Here is a 19,614-nt window from a genome sequence, read left to right on the forward strand (position 1 = left end):
AAGTGTTGTTAAAACTACATTTTAAAGTGGGTGAGGTAGGTGCTATTTGATTGTCTGCTGGAAATTAGTAGGACGCTTTTTATCTGGAAAGATCTGTGGTCAAATGCCCAATGGACAGTATCTGGCGTTATTTCTGTCCTTACAACTTTCCTTGTTGGACTGCTCACACCACAGGGCTTCCAACAAAAATATTCAGCATGTTTGATAAGGATCAGTGTGCCCTTAGGTCAAGGACTGGGTGTAAAAAGCATTTAGATCCTTTAGCATTGTTGCATTTTACTGTTGTAGTTGGTCAAGGTGGAGCTAATTTGAGCTATTCGATAATTATAACTCGTATGATAATACTGTCTAACAGATATTATTGGTTCTTCTGTGTTCGATTTGAAAATGTGTGGTGGTAGTATAAAAAAGTAGCAAACAGCAGTGCACACTGCTTTGTGTATCACCAACACATCTTCTCATAATAAAAAAGAAAATTGTTAATAAGATCCAGACATTTTTTACAAAAATCTCAAAGACATCTACTCCTTCTCTCTCATTGAAAACCCCAGAATCTATGAATATACAGACATTTTTTTTTGTTTCAAAGTTTAACTACTGGACACATAATGTCTCCTAAATCCATCCTCGGTGTATGTGCGCTTGAGGTGAAGTTTCCACATCACACTTGTTTAAGTTACTTACTGGTCCATGATTGGCTTCCAAACTAGTTGTGATGTCACAAAATCCTACTTGTACGAACACATGTTAAACTCAGATTTAATGTGAGCACAGAGAAGCTCTCCTTCTTCAGGAGATGAATGTGAAAATAGCTTTCTGGTGTCAAATTGCACAAACATCATTGTGCACAGTGAAGATCAAACATCTAAATAAAATAACAATAACCTAACCTTTTTGAACTGAGGGGGACTTTAATACACGCTTGTAAACACCATAGCTGTGCAAGCTGTTTCTGAAATAAAGTAAAGGTATTAATAATATTAGACTAATGTACTACTATATTGTGCAGTCTGACCCAGCAGCTGCCACTTTCCGTGTGCAAGTACATTTGAGATGGACATCTTTTGCAGTGCAGGGGCAATGAGAAAGAAGGCGCAGGCAGAGAAGAAAATGGATAGCTGTACCTATTAGCTCCACAGCTCCCGACTCAGATCCCAGGAGGATTTCTAACACAATGTTCTACAGACTGATGTTCCTGGAGGTTGGGCAGGGTTATCCACATCCTCAGAGAAAGAGACGTACCTCATCCGACAGATGATCCAAAGACTGTACTACCTGAGGCTGTTAGGCTGAGTCGAAGTGTTAATATACAACCTTACCGTACATGATGGTGTTCTTTTATCCATTTGGTGTCATTCACATTTCTGTAAAGCCTCAGGGACTTTGGGAAGTTTTGCTGGGTCACTATCCCCATAAGTTCCCCTTAGGAATCTCCAGTAGAAATTATTCAAATTTCATGTAAACTGCACAAAATAATTTATTTTGAAAGTACTTATAAATGGATGACCTTTATGAATAAATATAATGCCACAAAACTATTTAGACAGTTTTCTTTAATTAGATGTGGAGGATTTTGCCATGCCCCCAGGTGCTGCTCACTCAAAATTATGTAATTTTTCAAATAATTTCCATATTTTCCCCTTCCTTTGCTTATTCTGAATTTTTTCATTATGCCAATTAAGATTTGTGTTGTCTGAATTTGCAAACTGCCATCTGTCTGTCATAATGGGACAACAATGGGGAGCTAGAGAGAAGCTGTGGTTTCTATAGTCTCATTTTCATCATACTGTTATGTCATCACACGTTCGTATGTTCACTGATGTGGGCAAGTTTAAAGGGATAGTTCGGAAGCAGGCAGGAGTACCGACACGGAAGCTAAGCAATGTATTGCTGTGGACAGGGGCAGCACAGGAAGCAGCAAAATGTATTTTAGCCACCTAAAAAAGGCCCACCTACAAAAAAAATCAATATCGGTTTAAGTGTAGAGTATATTAGGAAAATGTTGACCGCTTTACCTTGCCCATTCCAACGGGGAACTGAAGCTGCTATATCCAGGAGTTGCTGGTCTACGGCTGCCTCAATCGGTTAGTTTGTTTCTCTTGTTGTGTGACTTTGGAGTCTGGCTTTATAGAAAGCATAAATGGATTAGTGCTTTACATTTTTTTAGGTGGGCCTTTTTCATGATTACACCTTTTTTATTGTAATTTCAGCATGTTAACATACATTACTAATTTGCAAACAATATACACATTAAAACAAGGAGAAGAATAAAAAGACTTTATATCTAATACGGTAGCAGTATCTAATACGGACTGTCTTACTACAATATTACACCTCAGATTTCATCCACTGAGCATAAACAATTATATAATGCACAGAAAACAAGGATGGGACACACATAAAGTGTCATGGTGATCATCTCTACCTATTATGTCCAGGTAGGATACCCTAGATCTTTCTGAAAACATTTACTATTATTAACTCTGTGGATACGATGCTCAAAAGAAGCTATACCAGCTTTCTATTCTATTCTCTCTATTCTTTGAAACTAATATTCTCTTTTAACTTCCAATACCTCAGCACTATCCTGCTTCCCATTACGAGGGCTAGTTTCACACAAGAACACACTTGTGAGCCCAGGTTAACCTCCGTTGGTAAGATACCCAATATGCATAATGCCGGACCCTCAATGAACTTGAAGCTTAACACCCCCATCATTTGGGGATTGATATGTCCTAAACTCATTATAAAACCTGGATATCCCCCCTCTAAGCTTTCAACTTGATCGCCATAACTCCTGATTGCAAGTGACAGGGCAACATTTTTCTTTCTATCTGCTGTCGTTATACTGTACAACTCCTTATTTGAAGAAACTTCCAGAAAAATGTTCTGGGTGTATTATATTTAGACACCAGCTGTTCAAAGGAGAGTAAAATGTTTCCCATCAATCAGGTCTTCCATTAACATTATTCCTGCTCTCATCCAATTTTACCACATGATAGAATTTTTAATCATTTTTAATTACTTATTATACCATGTTGATGACACTTTGGTACAGTATAATAGGTGTTGAAGTTACAAATTTGATAAGCTCTTCAACTGTCTGGAGCAAATGTCAGGACAGGGGTTCTATAAGATATATCCCCTCCTGTCTATCTGTGTTTGACTTCTTTTGTAACTTTGCGAAACTAAAGATTGTCCAACATTTAACACCATTGTCCCCATATTTAAACAATATCGCATCTTGCCCTTCTCTATAACATGTGGCCGTTCAGAACAGCTATGGACATATCTGCCTTCCGAAGTGGTCATATATTTCCCATGGTAACGGAACATTTCATTAGGCACAATATAACAATACTAGCCAAGGTATAACCTGACAAGGTAATGATGCTCCACAGTCATTTTCAAACCATAGTGGGGTGGGCAAGCTTTCACCAAGTGTCACACTACTGAGTACACAGACTAAAGCACCTCATATTTGTTAATTACATCTTTAAAAAAAACATTGTTGGGTGAGAAGCCTATGAACAGAGAATCCATTAACAGGAGTTATATCCCGTAAAGTTGCAGTAAACAACCTTCTGTCTCGTTTTGTATTCCTTTTACTATAAGTTTGTGGTGAATGAGGAGAATGGGTCAAATAGCTTGACCCATCACTAAACAGGTAATTCTGTAGTTGTTTGAGTATCCAGTTGGATAATTAATTTTAGGTGTCAAAATTCTTGTGTTTCTTTTCTTCTGTCAAATAAGGTAAATATGCACATCTGGAACATTAGTACAAGTTATATCACACCTAGGCATTGCTTCATTGTATTCAAGTATGGAATATAGTTACTGACAGAGACATGGAAAAACACTTTAGCAAGTGAACTGTCTGTGTGTTTAACCTTCTGCACAGTGAATCCTGTCTTACACAAGATTCTGCAATGCTTGAAAAATAGGCTCTGAATATTTAAAGTCTTGCTTATTGTTCCTGAAAACCAGAGTTTAGCAATTATGTGTACTATATATTTAAAAAAAAAAAAAATCAAAGAGCAAAACCTTTTCTGGATGTTCAGGATGACTTGGGCTGGAATGGCACTATACCCAGAGCCGATTCTGCATTTTTGCTATGAACCTTTACTGTATAAGTTGACCGTGGTGACTTAACACCTCATGAAGCCAGTCAAGGGTGCACTCAGTGCCTCATAAAACCCCTCCAAACAGCAGTGTCAAGGAGGAGTTAGGATCTTCAATAGACAAAAAACAGGATATAATCCCGCCGTGACACATCTGCATCACATTTGATGCAATAAAACATTACTTTGGAGGGAGCTACCTGTGAAAAGGCCTGAGGTGTTTACAGTGTAAGTTATGCTCCCGCTCATCCTTGTTTACTGCGGAGTTTGGGGGGATATTCTGAAGGCGTTTCATAGTGACATTTTGTGATGTGTTGCGCAGGGGGAGAAAAGGCCACAGAGGGCAGTAGAATTTATTGACTGAATTTCACAGTTATAAATGGGTCTTTTACAAGTGACATAAAGAAAATGATCTGTTCTCAGCAGAGGTGGAGATCTGTAAACCTGTTCTGTGTACTGCTAGCAGTCATGTCACTTGTATTCATTCAATATACTATAACTTTGCTTTTGATAAATATTGTGCATAGACTCGAAGATGAAGGCAAAGTATTTAAAGAACCTGAATAGTTTCTTGTACAGAAACCCTTAGACGCTGCATATATTGTCTCCAAGCAATATGTTCATTCTCCTTAGGCACTGTATGAACAGCCTGCATTTGCATTTCCGTATGTAGTTCGAGCTATGTTCACTATCATTGTCTTATACGTTTTGAAAAAATTTTTAGACTTCCATTCTTCACTCAGGACAGTCTATTGGGAGATCTCCAGAAGAGAAAAGCTGTATACAAAGAGACATGGTCTGTGCCGCACAGTGTTACTCAAACACTACATATCCCTCACAAAACCACCCCGAGGCTTCGATGTCTTTCCTCAGACTGCTGTGGTCTGAAAATACAGCGGTATCGCACGCTGCAAATGCAGCACTGTTTTAGAAATCAAGCAATTTCGTCTTACATGTTTTGTTTTCCACAGAATTGGAAAGTTTTTTCAGCAAATAAACCCCCTGCTGGTACAGGGAGGAGACAGTCTAAAGTGACAGTATATCTGAATGAGACAGATCACTATTTTTTTCTTCAAAGCAAAATAGAAATGTTGAAGAGAATTCAAGGAAGGAGGTTGCTTATCACAGGAAGCATGAGATTTTGTGTCACCCGAATGGCATATTTTGTTTTACCAGAAAAAGAAAAGTGGTGGAAGTTACATGTAAACATTACAAGTAAAGGTCTTGCATTCAAATTTTTAAGTAAAAGTACAGGCATATTATCAGCAAAACATACCTAAAGATAATGTCATAATATGACTGCATTACAATGTCTTAAAACAACTATACCTGTTACATATATTTTTAGTTGTTTACTCACATTATCCCAAATGTTTCCAATAATGTTCAAACCCAGAGAAATCTGCGCCCATGGGCATGCTGTTCTTACAGGGAGGTGTGTTCAGGTGCATTCTTGGTGCATTGCTATCTTGAGGCAGTGGAAAGTGATCACACCATTGACCAACAAAAACCTGGTCTAAAGTCAACTGCTCCTCAGATCTCTGCAGGGTAAATCGAGACAGCTAGCTAGACTATCTGTCCAATCTGAGTTTTCTGTTGCCCGACTAAAACAACCTTTGAACGTACGTGTTCCACCAAAACATGTTCCTTCCCAAGGCAATTTTGCAGCGGCTTCGTGCGGAGCTTAGCACCGCACATGACGGTTGTGATTGGTTTAAAGAAATGCCAATAAAACCACATCCCGTTTTTCTCCCATCTCAGAATGCTGTGTGGACTAGCCAGACCCTCCTCCGCAGCGGTGAAAGCAAGACTAATTTAAAGCAAACCATTTCCTATGCACCAAAAACCTGCTGGACGATGATTGTTTAGAAGAGCAAATGTAACAGCTTAATTTACATCGAGTCACTTTTATCTACTGAGTTATCAGTAGCGGAAATAAAAATATTTCACCACTACGTTGTCATTTATCAATATTCTCCAGTGCTGGAAGCCTTTCAGGTTCACACCAATCACATTCCCTTGAAAATTCCATACTTAGCTCTGATTCCAAATCTATTTCTAGCTAATCACACCCACTACAATAGCAGTGATGTCAAACATTAGCCCTCATGGGTGCTTCTTTAAATAATAGTTAAGACTCAGTGCAGGTTTGGGCTCATCTGTCCAAGACAGAACAGGCAGCCTGTGCTTTGGTTAAAGCCCCGAAGAAATGACAAACCTGGTTGTAGCCAGACTCAAAAACTCAGGTCTCAAAATTCCAATTATGCTCTTTATTCCCTTGATATTTGCTTTGCATGTGCCAAGAATAAAATAAGACAGAAATACAGATATATCTTAGATATATCTGAAAGTAAACATGCTGCCCTTTATAAACAACTAAGGGAAATGGTATTTTCTTCTGATAATCATACTTCTGTGATGGATGATATAAGAATATCCACATAAGTAATGACCTTGAATGGGTTAAAAAACAGCATGCTATCTTTGATGTTACGCAGCATGCTATCTGTGATAGCTTCTCCTACAGTATGTAAATAAATACATTGAGATATATAAGAAAAAAAATAGGCCTATTTGCTTTACCTCCCATAGCGATGAAACAGGAAAACATCACTTATACTTGCATAATGTTCACAGTACATGCAAGTAGACATCTGTAATGATAAAATGCAAAAAGACTTAGAGTCCGCATGCTGGATCCTGAGTGAGTCATTAAGCCACAGTATATGATGACCTACTTCACATTAAAAGACTATCTGGCTGTTGTGCGGCAGGCCAATTTACTTCATAATGATGACAGAGAAAGAGAGAGTGACAGGGAGCAAAAGAAGGGTGAGAGTGCAAGACTTGTCATGCTAGCTCTACTGCTATTGTTCTTCTAAAGCATTCATAATGCTTCAGTTGCGCCCACACACCTCTCTGAACCTCCCACACACACATGCACACATACAGATGCACACATGCTTCACAGCCTTAGGCACAATCTCCAAGTGTGGTCAGACAAAAAGGTTGCTAAGTGCTAATTAATATGCAGGAGATTTTAAAATTGAAATAAAGCAGCTTCTTCAAACAATCACATACTGTATGTGGCAATTTCTGGTTACTTGACCATTCGCTAAGCCACGCCCTCCTCTTAGTTATGGTTGCTATGCCTGTCTTGTGTTCTGGCACGACACATCAGAATAAGAATCAGAAAAGCTTTATTGCCAAGTACGTTTTTTACACATACAAGGAATTTGTTTTGGTGCTGTAGGTGCGCGTCACACAATCTCTAAATACAAGAGGGCTAAGAGAATCAAGCACCAGAATATAACAATATAAGTATAAACATATATACACAGTATGTATTAAGTAAAAAGAAAAGAAGAGCAGCACAGCAGAGTAAGTACAGTGGCATGGAGAGCCAGAGGTGGAGTGTGGAGAGTGTCAGGGTGGGTTCCGGGAAAAAACTGTTCTTGTGGCTTGAGGTTTTGGTCCTGATGGACCTCAGCCTCCTGCCAGAGGGGAGTGACTCAAAGAGTTTGTGGCTAGGGTGGGAGGGATCGGCCTTGAACTTCAGAAGTTTGACGGACTGGTGACTGGAGGTGCAGCTGTTAGTGTACAGGGCGAAGAGCAGAGCTGAAATCCACAAACAGTATCCTGGTGTAGGTTCCTGCAGAGTCCAGGTGCTGGAGTATGTAGTGGAGGGCCAGGTTGACTGCATTGTCTACAGACCTATTGGCTCTTTAGGCAAACTGCAGGGGGTCCAGGAGGGGGTCGGTGATGGCTTTGAGGTGTGAAAGCACAAGGCGCTCAAAGGACTTCATAACCACAGAGGTCAGGGCGACGGGTCTGTAGTCGCCAAGTCCTGTGGTCCTTGGCTTCTTGGGCACGGGGATGATGGTTGAGGACTTGAAGCAGGCTGGCACGTGACATGTCTTCAGTGAGGTGTTGAAAATGTCTGTGAACACTGGAGACAGCTGGTCAGCGCAGTGCTTCAAGCCGGATGGGGAGACAGCATCCGGTCCAGCAGCTTTCCGGGGGTTCTGTCTCCCGGAGAGTAACAGTAGAGAATTACCACTCAAAATCCTTTGTAGTTTTGGGGGCGACCTCTAGCTCTCCTGGTAGAGTGTGCACCCCATGTCTGCTGAGTTTCTGGCAGTGGCCCAGGTTCGAATCCAACCTGGGGTCCTTTGCTGTGTGTCGTCCTCTCTCTCTCTCCCCCTTTCCTGTCTGTCTGCTATCACTATCTAATAAAATAAAATGCCCCCAACAAAAAAATATCTTTATAATTTGTAACAATGGGTCCTTGATTTTCCCTCAGAGGTACACAAAAGCAGTGTCCGACTGACTTTTTAACATTTCCAGTTTACTCATTCTAAAACGAGAATCTTAGTGGGTCTTAAATATATGGCTTCATACATGACATCATGCTAAAAGACGGAGACTAAAGCTGCATGTCCCAGGCAAAAAGTCAGTAGCTTATACACGGTATAGAAGATAAGAGAAACAGCTTTGTTATATTGAATTTTAGAGCTAGTTAGTCCTAGTCTCTAAGTATGATGCGAAAAATATAAGATCACTATACTATTATTTCCTTCTAATGTAATCCTGTTTGGCTGCTTAGCATACATACTTGTATTTATTTTTAAACTGTATGTTTTCACTATTGACCTTACAAGAGAAAAGGCTTTTGGGGTGCGTTTGGCAAATGTCAAACATTAACTTGGGTAACTGGACACAGTGGGGAAATGCTACACAGTGGATGTGCTAATCGTGAATCGGGACTTAAGTGTTATTAGTGATATGCTAGCTCCTGGCCTTGGAAGTAATGTGCAGTTATTTAAAAAAATAAATAAATAATGTTAAGAACTCCAAAGCTTGACAGACCTGCCGTGCCTAGTTACAGCTGCTAAGCTACGATTGGAAAATTGCTGTTCAGGGGAGATTTAGCAAACGGTCAATTCATCTCACCTACTAAAGAAATAGCTATCCTCTGTGTTAAATATGTAGTATATTACTTATTACTGAGTGTGGCTGCACTGTAATAAGTCTGGGTCAGCTCGGCCACAAATTCATTTTCCTCAACCTCTCTGGCAGCCCGGTGGTTGCTCCGATCCCCTTGTCAAAAAGATCACACCTCACAAGTAACAACTTAACGCTCTACCGTAGTCCCTATATTATGCAGTCAGGAGAGTTAACATTTGTATTCCTCATCATCTTCGCTGCGCTGCACTTACTCCTAAGCCCTGTCTACAACGCAGCAAAGTTTACGGCATAAAAGCTGAGTTTTTGTCTTTTCACCGTAAGCTGAGGTTAAGGAATATTGCCTGAGGATGTTTCATATCCCCATAGCCCTGACTGCATACTCTCTGCTCCCTTCTTTATCTCTTTTTCCTAATCACTCATCTTTTCGCTCTATATCTCTCCCTTTTTTCTCCTGCTTTGTCTCTCTGAGACCAACCTGCCTCTTTTCTCCCTCCTAATTCTTTTTAACTTCCCTTCCCTTCCTTCTTTCTCTATGTATGCCTTTCCTTCTCCTTCATTATCTCTATTTCTGTTTCTTTTTTTCTCCCTCCTTGCTTATCGTGGCGAGAGTGCAAGCAGGTCTCTCTGTTCTTTCTGGGCCTCCCCTCTCCCTGTCAACCCAGCAGCATCCAGAGGAAGAGGCAGCACTGTCACTATGGACTGGCTCTGAGGAAGACGAGGCAGAGCAAGTGAAAGTTACAGAGAGGAGGGAGTGTGGTGTGTGTGTGTGTGTGTGTGTGTGTGTGTGTGTGTGTGTGTGTGGAAGGAAAAACATGACAAGGAGGAGGTGTACAGATGACAAGTCCCTTCATGGGGGAGTTTTGTGAGGTGAGGGAGCTGGAGAAAGAGAGATGGGAAGGAAGGGAGGGGGACACAGGCAGGCATGCAGGATGATTTTGGAGGAGAAACAGCTCAAGGATGGCACTTCTCCCCACAGGTTGGCTGTTCTGTCAGCGCTCCTCGAATAAGCTAGCCGACTGCACAGTACAGTGGGCAGATGTTGCTCACATCCGGCTCAATGTCTAAATGCATAATTCGCTTGTTGTTTACTAAACCATATCTTACCCGTCAGTGACGGCTTTATGCAACATGAATTTATCGAGTCAGTGAGAGAAAGTCAGTGCCATGTGCATTTACTTCACATGTCGTGGTTTAACCTAATGTGTGGTATAGCCATGTAAGGCTAATGTTTTGATACCTTAAACTCAGCAAGCATCATGATTATCTTACCCTGAATCATTGATTCACAGTGCTCTGTTGTTAGTTTAACATTAATGTTTAAGCCAGCACGGTATGGAGCCTTCATAAGTCATTCCCTGGATTGAGTGATAGAACATTTGCCCCCTTGATATGCCTTACCCATATAGTTTTCAGTTCCCTGTCCCAACATCTAATAAATAAAGCTCTTTGACTTCAAAGTACAGATGCATTCTCTTTGATGTGCACACATCCGTTTCTAGTTCCGTTTTTTTCTAGTTAAGTAATCCCTAACTGTGGACTGTGGTGGAAAAAAAGCTCTACAGAAGATTTGTGTTTGTCCCTAAGACGCTGCGCAAAAAGATCAATTACTTTTTTTCTCCTATTGAGACAAACAAAAGTATCTGTATCACCGCTCTTTCAATGAAACAATTTTGACCTGGAGATTTGGGGAGTTCCAACACTAGTACTTCTCTGAGTGATGGGCAAAAAACAGGTCAGTAGAAAAGGGGCTACACAATATCAGCCTGATAAGGGCTTGACATGACAGACATGAGGTGAGGAACAAAAATGTGTGTTTGGCGCAATAATTGCCTGGTTTATCCCATGCAGTGGAAGGGAATCATACAGTGTATGGGACCCCCTCTCGAGAACTGCTATGACATGTTCTATGACGCTCTTCCACATTCTTCCAAATACAGAAAAAAGAGAGAAATTACGTTTGTGCTGGCAGGGGACCAGAGACATCGGTTACGTTTGTACCTCACCCAGGCCTGAATTTACGACGTAATGATTGCCTTATCTAACAGCGACCCTCCCAAAAGACAAAGAATATTGTTTATCCTGATCCCAGCATTGAAATGGTTAATGCAGGATGATGCACTTTAATGGGACGTGTGGTTGACCTTCTACAACCACACGTCCCTTCAACGTCACTCAGGTCCGCTGACCTCTTGTTACTGGTTGTTCCAAGATCAATGTTGAAGCACAGGGGCCCCCTTTGCAGTTGTAGCCCCCAAACTCTGGAACGTGTTGCCTCTGCATGTCAGGCTGACCCCTACACTGCCGGTTTTTAAATCCTGTGTTAAAACACATCATAAACTTGAGGTTTGTGTGTGTATTTGTGTTGTTTAAGGGGTTTTGTTGTTTTTGTACAGCACTTTGGTCAACTGTTTTTAAATGTGCTTTATAAATAAATTTGGATTGGATTGGATAAAAGCTTCCAAAAGCGATCAAAAAAGCCTGATCTGAAAAACTGAATTTTTAATAATGGTCCATGCACATGTTATTTTCCAACTTCCTTATCATAACATTGACAGGACTATAAAGCTGTAGTGATGAACCTTTCATAAAAAGGCTGTATAAGATCCAGTAGCCTCCAGAGATATCGAAACACACCTGAGCCCCTGCACGCAGCTGTTGAATGTGGAAACAATTCATCTGTTTTTAAAATATGCTCACATCTCTCCCTAAACCTAGAATTGGCTCATTTGCGTTATTTGTTGTTAAAGTGGTTTATTCTGTGGCTGGGTTAGCTCAGTTACTAGAGCGGGCGCAGATACGTAGAGGTTTATTCCTCGATGCAGAAGGTCCAGGGTTCGAGTCCGACCTGTGATTGTTTCCTCCTTGATTCATTAAAGACTGTTATTTTTGTCATATTTCAAATGCTGCAAAATAATTTGAGTATGTCTGTGGTAAGATATGTGAGTAAACAGCATCTTATGCAGTTTATGCTAAACTACATTGTGCAATAAAAAAAAAAAAAAAAAAGTTTACCTGATATCTGCTGCTTTGCATGCAGCTCTGCTTTAGGAAGTTAGAACAAAGTTCGGAGAAATAACAGTGGATTTAAAGGTAGGTGTATCTGAGAGCTCCTGCTGCGACAGCCACCTTCTGTGATTGTTGAAACAGCAAGTTTGTTCAGGATAAGAGGCTTTTTTTCACTCCCCATTCTCTGGCTCACCTCTCCACCAACTCCACAAATACAGCCTCTCAGTAACCTAAGAAGACTACTGCAAGTTATGCAACATGAACACTTGGGGACACGTTGGCCAAAGCATATTTGTGATTGATTTTCCCCTAAACAGACGATCATTACATCTCTCTTCCTGTTTGGTGGCGTTCTCTGCACAATATTGATTGACAATGACTGCCCTCTTAGTGCGACTCTTCAATGGCTCCCTGAAATGCTTCTTGTTTCTCTGTTGCCTCATTATAATCCTTTGTGTGTCCTCTGTGAATGGCTGATGATGATTATGCAAATGTTCCATCAGAGAGCAGCATGGGTAATTATCACAGCAGAGAATGGGGCTTTTTGAAATTCTCTGACTGCTGAAGAGAAAACCATGGGTTTTCAGTATGTGTGAGGTTGCGTATTTATCAGTTTGGGCCGGCTGGGGGCTTTGAGATTGTGGCCATGGTGATGCTTACCAAACCTGTTGAGGGTTTTGTGAGGTTCATACATTGTGAGTTAGAATGACTCCATCTGCACAGGAAGTTGCGTAGTGAATTTAAAGTAGTTTATTTTATCCCACAAAACCCATTTTTATCGAGCTGTTTCATCTCTCGTTAGCTCTACGTTAGAGCTTGTTGCAGGGCCTGACCATCACTTATCTTCAGGTTTAGTTTCTAAATGCCTTGGTATACCGTAATACCTTGAGACTGCCCAAGCCTACCTGCATGCATCCGTAATTGACACCTGATATACTCTGGCTGTGATCAACATGGCGACAGACACATGCAGAGCATCAGTATTCACCCAGGCACTAATGAGGGCAGCTAGGAGGTGCAGGGGCCTGTGGTGAACAGGTGGGGTCCTGGCAGCAGACCTCAGCACGTCTCTGAGGAGTGAAATGTCTCATTATGTGTGGAAAGATATACACAGATAAAGTGAAAGAAACACAGAGATAGACTGAGACAGACGAATAGAGTGAGAGGGAAAAGAGAGACAACACAGTCAAAAGCCTGTGATTCAGAAGGAAATGGGAAAGGAGCAGACTTCCACATGAGAGGCCAGCTTTGAGAGCTTCAGTACTCAAGCTGAGTGGCCCCCTGACTGGGGTGAAGGGAGATAGACTGCCTGGGGTCAATTAACCTCTAGTGCAACCCGAGCTGGGCTCTAGGGAACACTGGTTTTTATAGATACTGACGAGGCACAATTTCTCTCCTCGAACTGCGAGGGTGGTTGCATAAAGCAGGTCATGAGGCAATGAGGCGTAGAAGGCACACCAATTAAAAATCATCCTTACTTTGGTCGGCCATGTCACTTCCTCTCACAAACACTTCCTCTAGCGGGGTCAGGTGTTGGGAGAACTTTTTAAGGAATTTCGCTCATAGCAAAAAAGTTAGGTTACCACAGAAATTGTATTTTCAATTGATCTATTTTTCATTGTTTTAGAGAACAAAGGCATGTCATCTCCAAGCGATCAGAACAATAGGTCCAATCTCAAATCTGACGGACTCTGGTAGGGTAGATCGCAGCAGTCATTGAGGACAGAAACACAACATAAATCATCACCCCGAAAAAGATACCTTCTCCTTTCAAGACATAAAAGTCCATTTGTCAGTGAAGTCAGCAAACTTCCCACAGTTCTTGTAGCTGCCTGGCATGCCGCCAAATACACCAACCGAGCAGAAAAGCCCAGGCTATGATGTGTGTATCTGCAAGGGTATGACATACTCCATTCTGTTCTCTCGCATTCCTAACGTGATTAAGTCAGGCCAGTTAATTCAATAATCTTGCAACAATGCACAGTATAATGCTCCAATCAATGCCAATAAAACTGTCCCCCTTCCTCCTATGCCATGCCAAAAACACACAAGTCATCAAGTCTGTGTTTGCTCCTCATCACCTCCCTCCGTTTTATTGTCAAGCATTCCCCCGCAACAAATAAACAACAACGACACGAGAAGGAAGAAAGAAAGTGGCACCATGATTCACATTGAAAACAAGCATTTCTCCTTTGTCTCTGCTTTCATGGTAGTACCTCCTCTGTCTGCCTTTCTTTCCATGTCTGTCTCTTCTTCCTCTCCTCCCATCGCTCTGTGGGAGGCTGTCAGAGGGGCAGCGAGCATGCATCAGAGGAAAATGGCAGCAATGCATGTAGAATCCTCTGGATCACAGCAGGTCTAAGGGCCGTTAAAAATCATCATTATAGGACTGTCTCAGCTGCACATCCTATGGGAGGGGGAGGAAGAGTTGATTGGATGGAGGTGAAGAGTCAGGCAGTTGGTGCTCATCTGCCTTGACTTGCTTCACACTGCAGGGAACACATTGGCAAGGAAATAAGAAGTTGTTACTGCTATGTTTTGGTCAGTCTCCCACATCTTTGCATCAGTTTCCTTCTCTCTCTGCATCATATTCGCCGACATTTTACAGCAAAATAAATTAATCAGCACTATACCAATAGCCTCCTTTGGGCACATTTTGTTTCCTCGTGATTTTTTCTTAGTTCGAGGTGGAAATTAGGATCACTTCTCAGTTTCTTATGTCTTTTTTTTTATCAGCTCACATATCAGTACCTTACCCCAAACTCGTTTAACCTCTTACATATGTTCAATCTGTCAGATTGCTGTAAATGCAGCCTACTTGAAATTATATTTATTAGATTATAAGCTAGACATGAAAGCAATCCTGATGATATTATTATATAATATGTAGATCTACAGCTCTATTCTATAAAATATACCTTTCAAACACGGAAAAAGAAAATGGGAGTTATTTCAAACACCCCTGGTTCTGGAAGTGAAAGTCCCATTCATTTTTCCTAAAGACAATGTTACATGACGTTAAATTCTCCTGGTTGAATCGTCAGTCCAAAAGATTTAACAACTGCACTAGAAAATATCTGGTTCTTTTCGTAACAAAATCAAGGGTACAAGCTTGTGTACATAGAAATTCAGGCGGGAGACGTTAACGACAATTCCCAAGGTTAATTTTGGCTAGAAACATCAAATCACAGAGCTTAAACCTCTTTTTTTTTTTTTTTTTAACTAAGGTGACTGTTTTTACAATCTGCAGCTTAAATCAATGTATTATTTTAATTTCTGAGTTAGTTTTTGATGAATTCAGCTACTATGGGGCCACATTTTGTTAATCTGTTAACACTCCATAGCAACAACAGCTACAGTAAGACTCATGGGTAGTATATAGAGTCTGACAAAATGACTGACAAAACATAATTTCTCAGAAACAAAGTAAAACTAATGGTGGCCATAACATAAACCTTTTGGAAGGCTACATTATCCAGGAGAGTGTCATATTTCTGTTAAGCAACATTGAGGATAACGTTGAAATATTTTTTTTTTATAATACAGAATTGGGAAAAAGAACTAGCAGATCCTCCCACATCGCAACTCCGTATCTTTCAACCACAAAAGATTGTCAAATTGACCTTTTAAGTCGACCAAAATGACGACCATTGTACGCAAAGACCTATGTAGCTCCAGAAGGTAAAGCTCGTGTAAAAACAGAACTGAATTCAATAGCTGGCACTGTGTTATTTGTGGATGATGTCACTTCCTAATCAAAGAGATTGTTTGCAGGCAGATCATTGACTGAGGTCTGTTCCATTTACCGCACCATTGGAGGAATCAATGGAACATATAGTTAATGAGGAATAACTGGAACTAATGGTCGTCTGCTTCAGTGAACACTCATGGGCCGGACTGTAACATCCCAGTTACGCTTATTATCTTGCATTAAGCTGCTCATGTTGTCAATTAGCAACTCTGTCTTTTATTGTATTTACAGTAGAATTTGATTACGTTGCTTTTTAGAAATGGCACAACTGTAATACATTTTGCAATGTTGTATATAATATAATATTTTCTCACATTGAAAGCTGAATGGTTGCTGCTAACAAAATGTTGCACTTTAACTAAACTGTGTTGACTGACAACAACAAAAGACAACTATTCCTGCATCATGCATTTAAAAAGAATACATCACACCTTGCGTGATACAGTAATCCACTCTATGATAATTTGTTTTTTGTTATTTTCTGTCAATGGGGTAAAAGTGGTAAAAGTATCTGTCAATCATCCATAGAATAAAATGCATACATATGTTAAATAGGAAGAGAAAGCATGTAGAATAAAACACCAGCAGTCCAGCTGGCTTCTCGGCTAATTATTAGAGCCAAAACACAACTTTGCTTTCTCTTAAATAAGCTTTTATTTTTTTCTGGCCAACAATGGGAAACAGGGAGATGGTTGCTGAAACAGTGGCTGGCTAAATATGGGCCTTTCATCCAGCTTAACTCTACAAATGGACCTCATTGTCTTGAGGAATTTCATTTTCTGCCATTCTGAGTGCACGCTGTGTCCGTCTCTGAGGCCCGACTGCAGCAAGCGGGACCCTTATCAACAGCACTCAGGGTGTGAAATTCAGGAATTGAGTTCTGCCTCAAATCAAACCATGAGAAAGAGCGAACAGGAGTGAGAAGAAGAAGTAAAAGAGAGAGATGCGCAGAAGGGAGGGGGGGTTAGGATAAATCTCCAGATGCTTCCACTCTCCCACTTAGACAAAAGCCACACGCACTTGCACATCACGTATGCACTTGTTAAGCACACACAAGTGCATGCTGCATGCATAACACATGCATACAGTATATTATAATCACACATGAACACACTGAGTATAAACACACACTGTGAAATTTGCCAGTAAACTCATTGATGGCACTCCCAGTGGGGAAGCTTTTATATGCTCTAATTTCCAGTGTTATCTTCTAGTGCTCAGAGCCAATGTCTAAATGGAGCTGTTTTTATCCACAAGATAAAGGCTGGGTTTCTGTGTATGCACTTAAGTGTATGTGTATTTGGATGTGTGTGATGGTCTGTAAGGCATGCCCACATTTACAGTACCTGTATTTGCAAGGTCCACAGTTTTTTGACAGACACAAACAGAATCCATGCAATAATGATTATAATTATGAATAATTAGGACACCCATTAGTCTACATCAAAACAAAAAAAAGATGTCTGAAAATGTGATTTGTTAAATCAAATTTCTCAGTCAATCATCTAAAGTTTTTCCATACTGCAACACAAATTAAAGACCCTCTCACGGTTATTTCAATTAAGTTTTCCTACACAAAGAAGAGGACGGCCAGACTGTTTCACTGTGTTTTGGGGAATTCGAGAAGAGACACTTTGATATTAGCAGTGCCTATTATGGCAAGTAGCAGTAACTTGTGCCAGTGGACAGGAGAGAGACTAGCCCAGACTCACTGTCAAAAGACTCTGAAATCATGAAATCCACAGTGACTAAGGATGTTGCAAACCAACAGCTGCTTGCGTCTTTAATCATGTAAATTGTGGCGTGCATCTATTTATAAGAACAAGTGTTCCCATTTGACTGCTAAGTGGGTCCAAAGTGCCAATATCTGTGTACATTTGTCAAAGAACATTGACTGCTGCGAGACATATTGTTACTTGTTACTAATACGTTGCTATGTATTTGGCATGTTAAAATGCATGGCACTACTTATTGTGACAGGCTGGGCATATGTTGTCCCAGGCGAAAATTGGAGAAAATCTACCTGGGAGGAAATAAAGTTTCAGCTAATTTACGTAGAATATGTATAGAGTTGATGTTTGGCATCAAGGTTCTGACTTCACCTCTCCCCGTACAGAAAAACCCAGCTCTGCTGAGTGGGGAGTGACAATAATAACTTGTTCCCCAAATCCATACTACATACTAATTCCATACAATATATACGACATACTAATTGTCATATTGACTGTTTTAGCAATTCATACAAACAAAAAAATTAACATACTATATCGCTTTATACGAACAGGAAGTGATATTGTACGTTGTGATCAGACGTCCATGAAAATGCAGCTTTGAAATGTCACCGCCAGTTAAACTTCACAAACAGAAAGCACAATGTCTTTCTTTGAATGTTTTTTTGTTTTCCAAGATCTTTCACGAACTGTGCATTGCATTGTGGGAGAATATTTGACCGAATTTAGTATGCATTCTTTCTGGTTTCAGTATACATACTATTCCAGTGTAAACACTACACTATTTACCAAAAACGGCTAATTAAGAATGTGGTTTGGTTTTGGACACGCCGATGGATTCAGAGCCTATAGGTGGATGCTAGAGTGAAGGTGGGGCTTTTTAAATGCTACAGCACTGGCAGCTGGATCAGAAAGCAACAGCATGCAGTAGTGTTCAGTTGACCAGTGCTGAAGCAGACATGAAAGGATTACTGTATGCCATGTGAGTGTAGCAGCAGAATCGAGGCAGCTTGCAGACTTCACCCCATAAAAGCCGCATTTCAGTGAAATTCCACCTGTATTTGTATTGTTACATCCAGTGGTTTGTTTTAAAATTACATGCAAATTTAACATGACATGCTAAATCAATTAACTGCTGATCCTGTGTTATGCATCACACAGGTAAAGATAGCCCCTTTGTATAATTGAGATAGCAATGTTTAGTTTGATTTTCTCATGCCATCGACATGCACCGAAGCTCTTGTTGTTGTGACAAGCCATGAATACAGTGCTGCCGTCTTATTTCTGCTGCTGCTCTCTTCCTCAGGCTGATGTCATGCATCCCATTCACCAATTAACCAGAGAGAGAGAGAGAGAGAGAGAGAGAGAGAGAGAGAGAGAGAGAGAGAGACTCTGTTGCAGGTAAGGACGCACACACTCTTGTACAGAAAAACACATGCACCACTACTATCAATCTGATGTGAAGTAGTGCCATTTACAGCAGGGCAAGCACCGAGTCACCTTGCTAGTGAGTGTCATTCGCCAGGACACGGTAACTGGGCCCAGTGGTGTTCTTAAACCACCGCAGGGCATCAAGCCAGTGTGTGAGGTGTCAAGGCTAAGTTGCACATTGAGGTGTGACATTACCGCCGGTTGTTGGGACAATAAACCAGGGTTGCCGGGTGCTCTACGGGGGCTTTCACCCACTGAGCTCAACTTATCTGGAATGTCTTTTCTGGGCTGCAGCTGTTAAGTGGTGCTTGGTGCAGCCAAGCTTCGCATCTCGCATAGCAGCGGCTAAGAGGCAGTGCCATTGTTTAAAACGGTAATAAAAATAGGTAGTTCAAGGAAGTAAAAAAAGCAGTATTATGTAGCAGTAGTTCATATGAAGAAACAAATCAAGACTGATATGCATACAGTGTTTATATGGACAACAATGATATGAAAAAGTGATTTTACAGAGTTTTTAACATATATTATTATACAACATATTTCCCTGTGTAATGTCTGGTCTATGTGACATAAATCTAACCCTTTTGCAACCCATATTTGTTGCTTT

At 40.7% G+C, this 19,614-nt stretch overlaps 1 long non-coding RNA gene across 1 annotated transcript in view; it reads left to right on the forward strand.

Annotated features, from left to right (window-relative positions):
• Positions 1–18,974, forward strand: part of LOC116039805 — an 84,994-nt gene extending 66,020 nt beyond the window's left edge. Inside the window, exon 3 of the long non-coding RNA XR_004102513.2 lies at positions 18,883–18,974. This is a non-coding gene — a long non-coding RNA (uncharacterized LOC116039805). The remainder of the gene's footprint in view (positions 1–18,882) is intronic.
• The last annotated feature ends 640 nt before the right edge of the window (positions 18,975–19,614 follow it).

Source organism: Sander lucioperca, chromosome 20 (genome assembly GCF_008315115.2).
Source record: "Sander lucioperca isolate FBNREF2018 chromosome 20, SLUC_FBN_1.2, whole genome shotgun sequence".
In the NCBI taxonomy this organism is placed as follows: Eukaryota; Metazoa; Chordata; class Actinopteri; order Perciformes; family Percidae; genus Sander; species Sander lucioperca.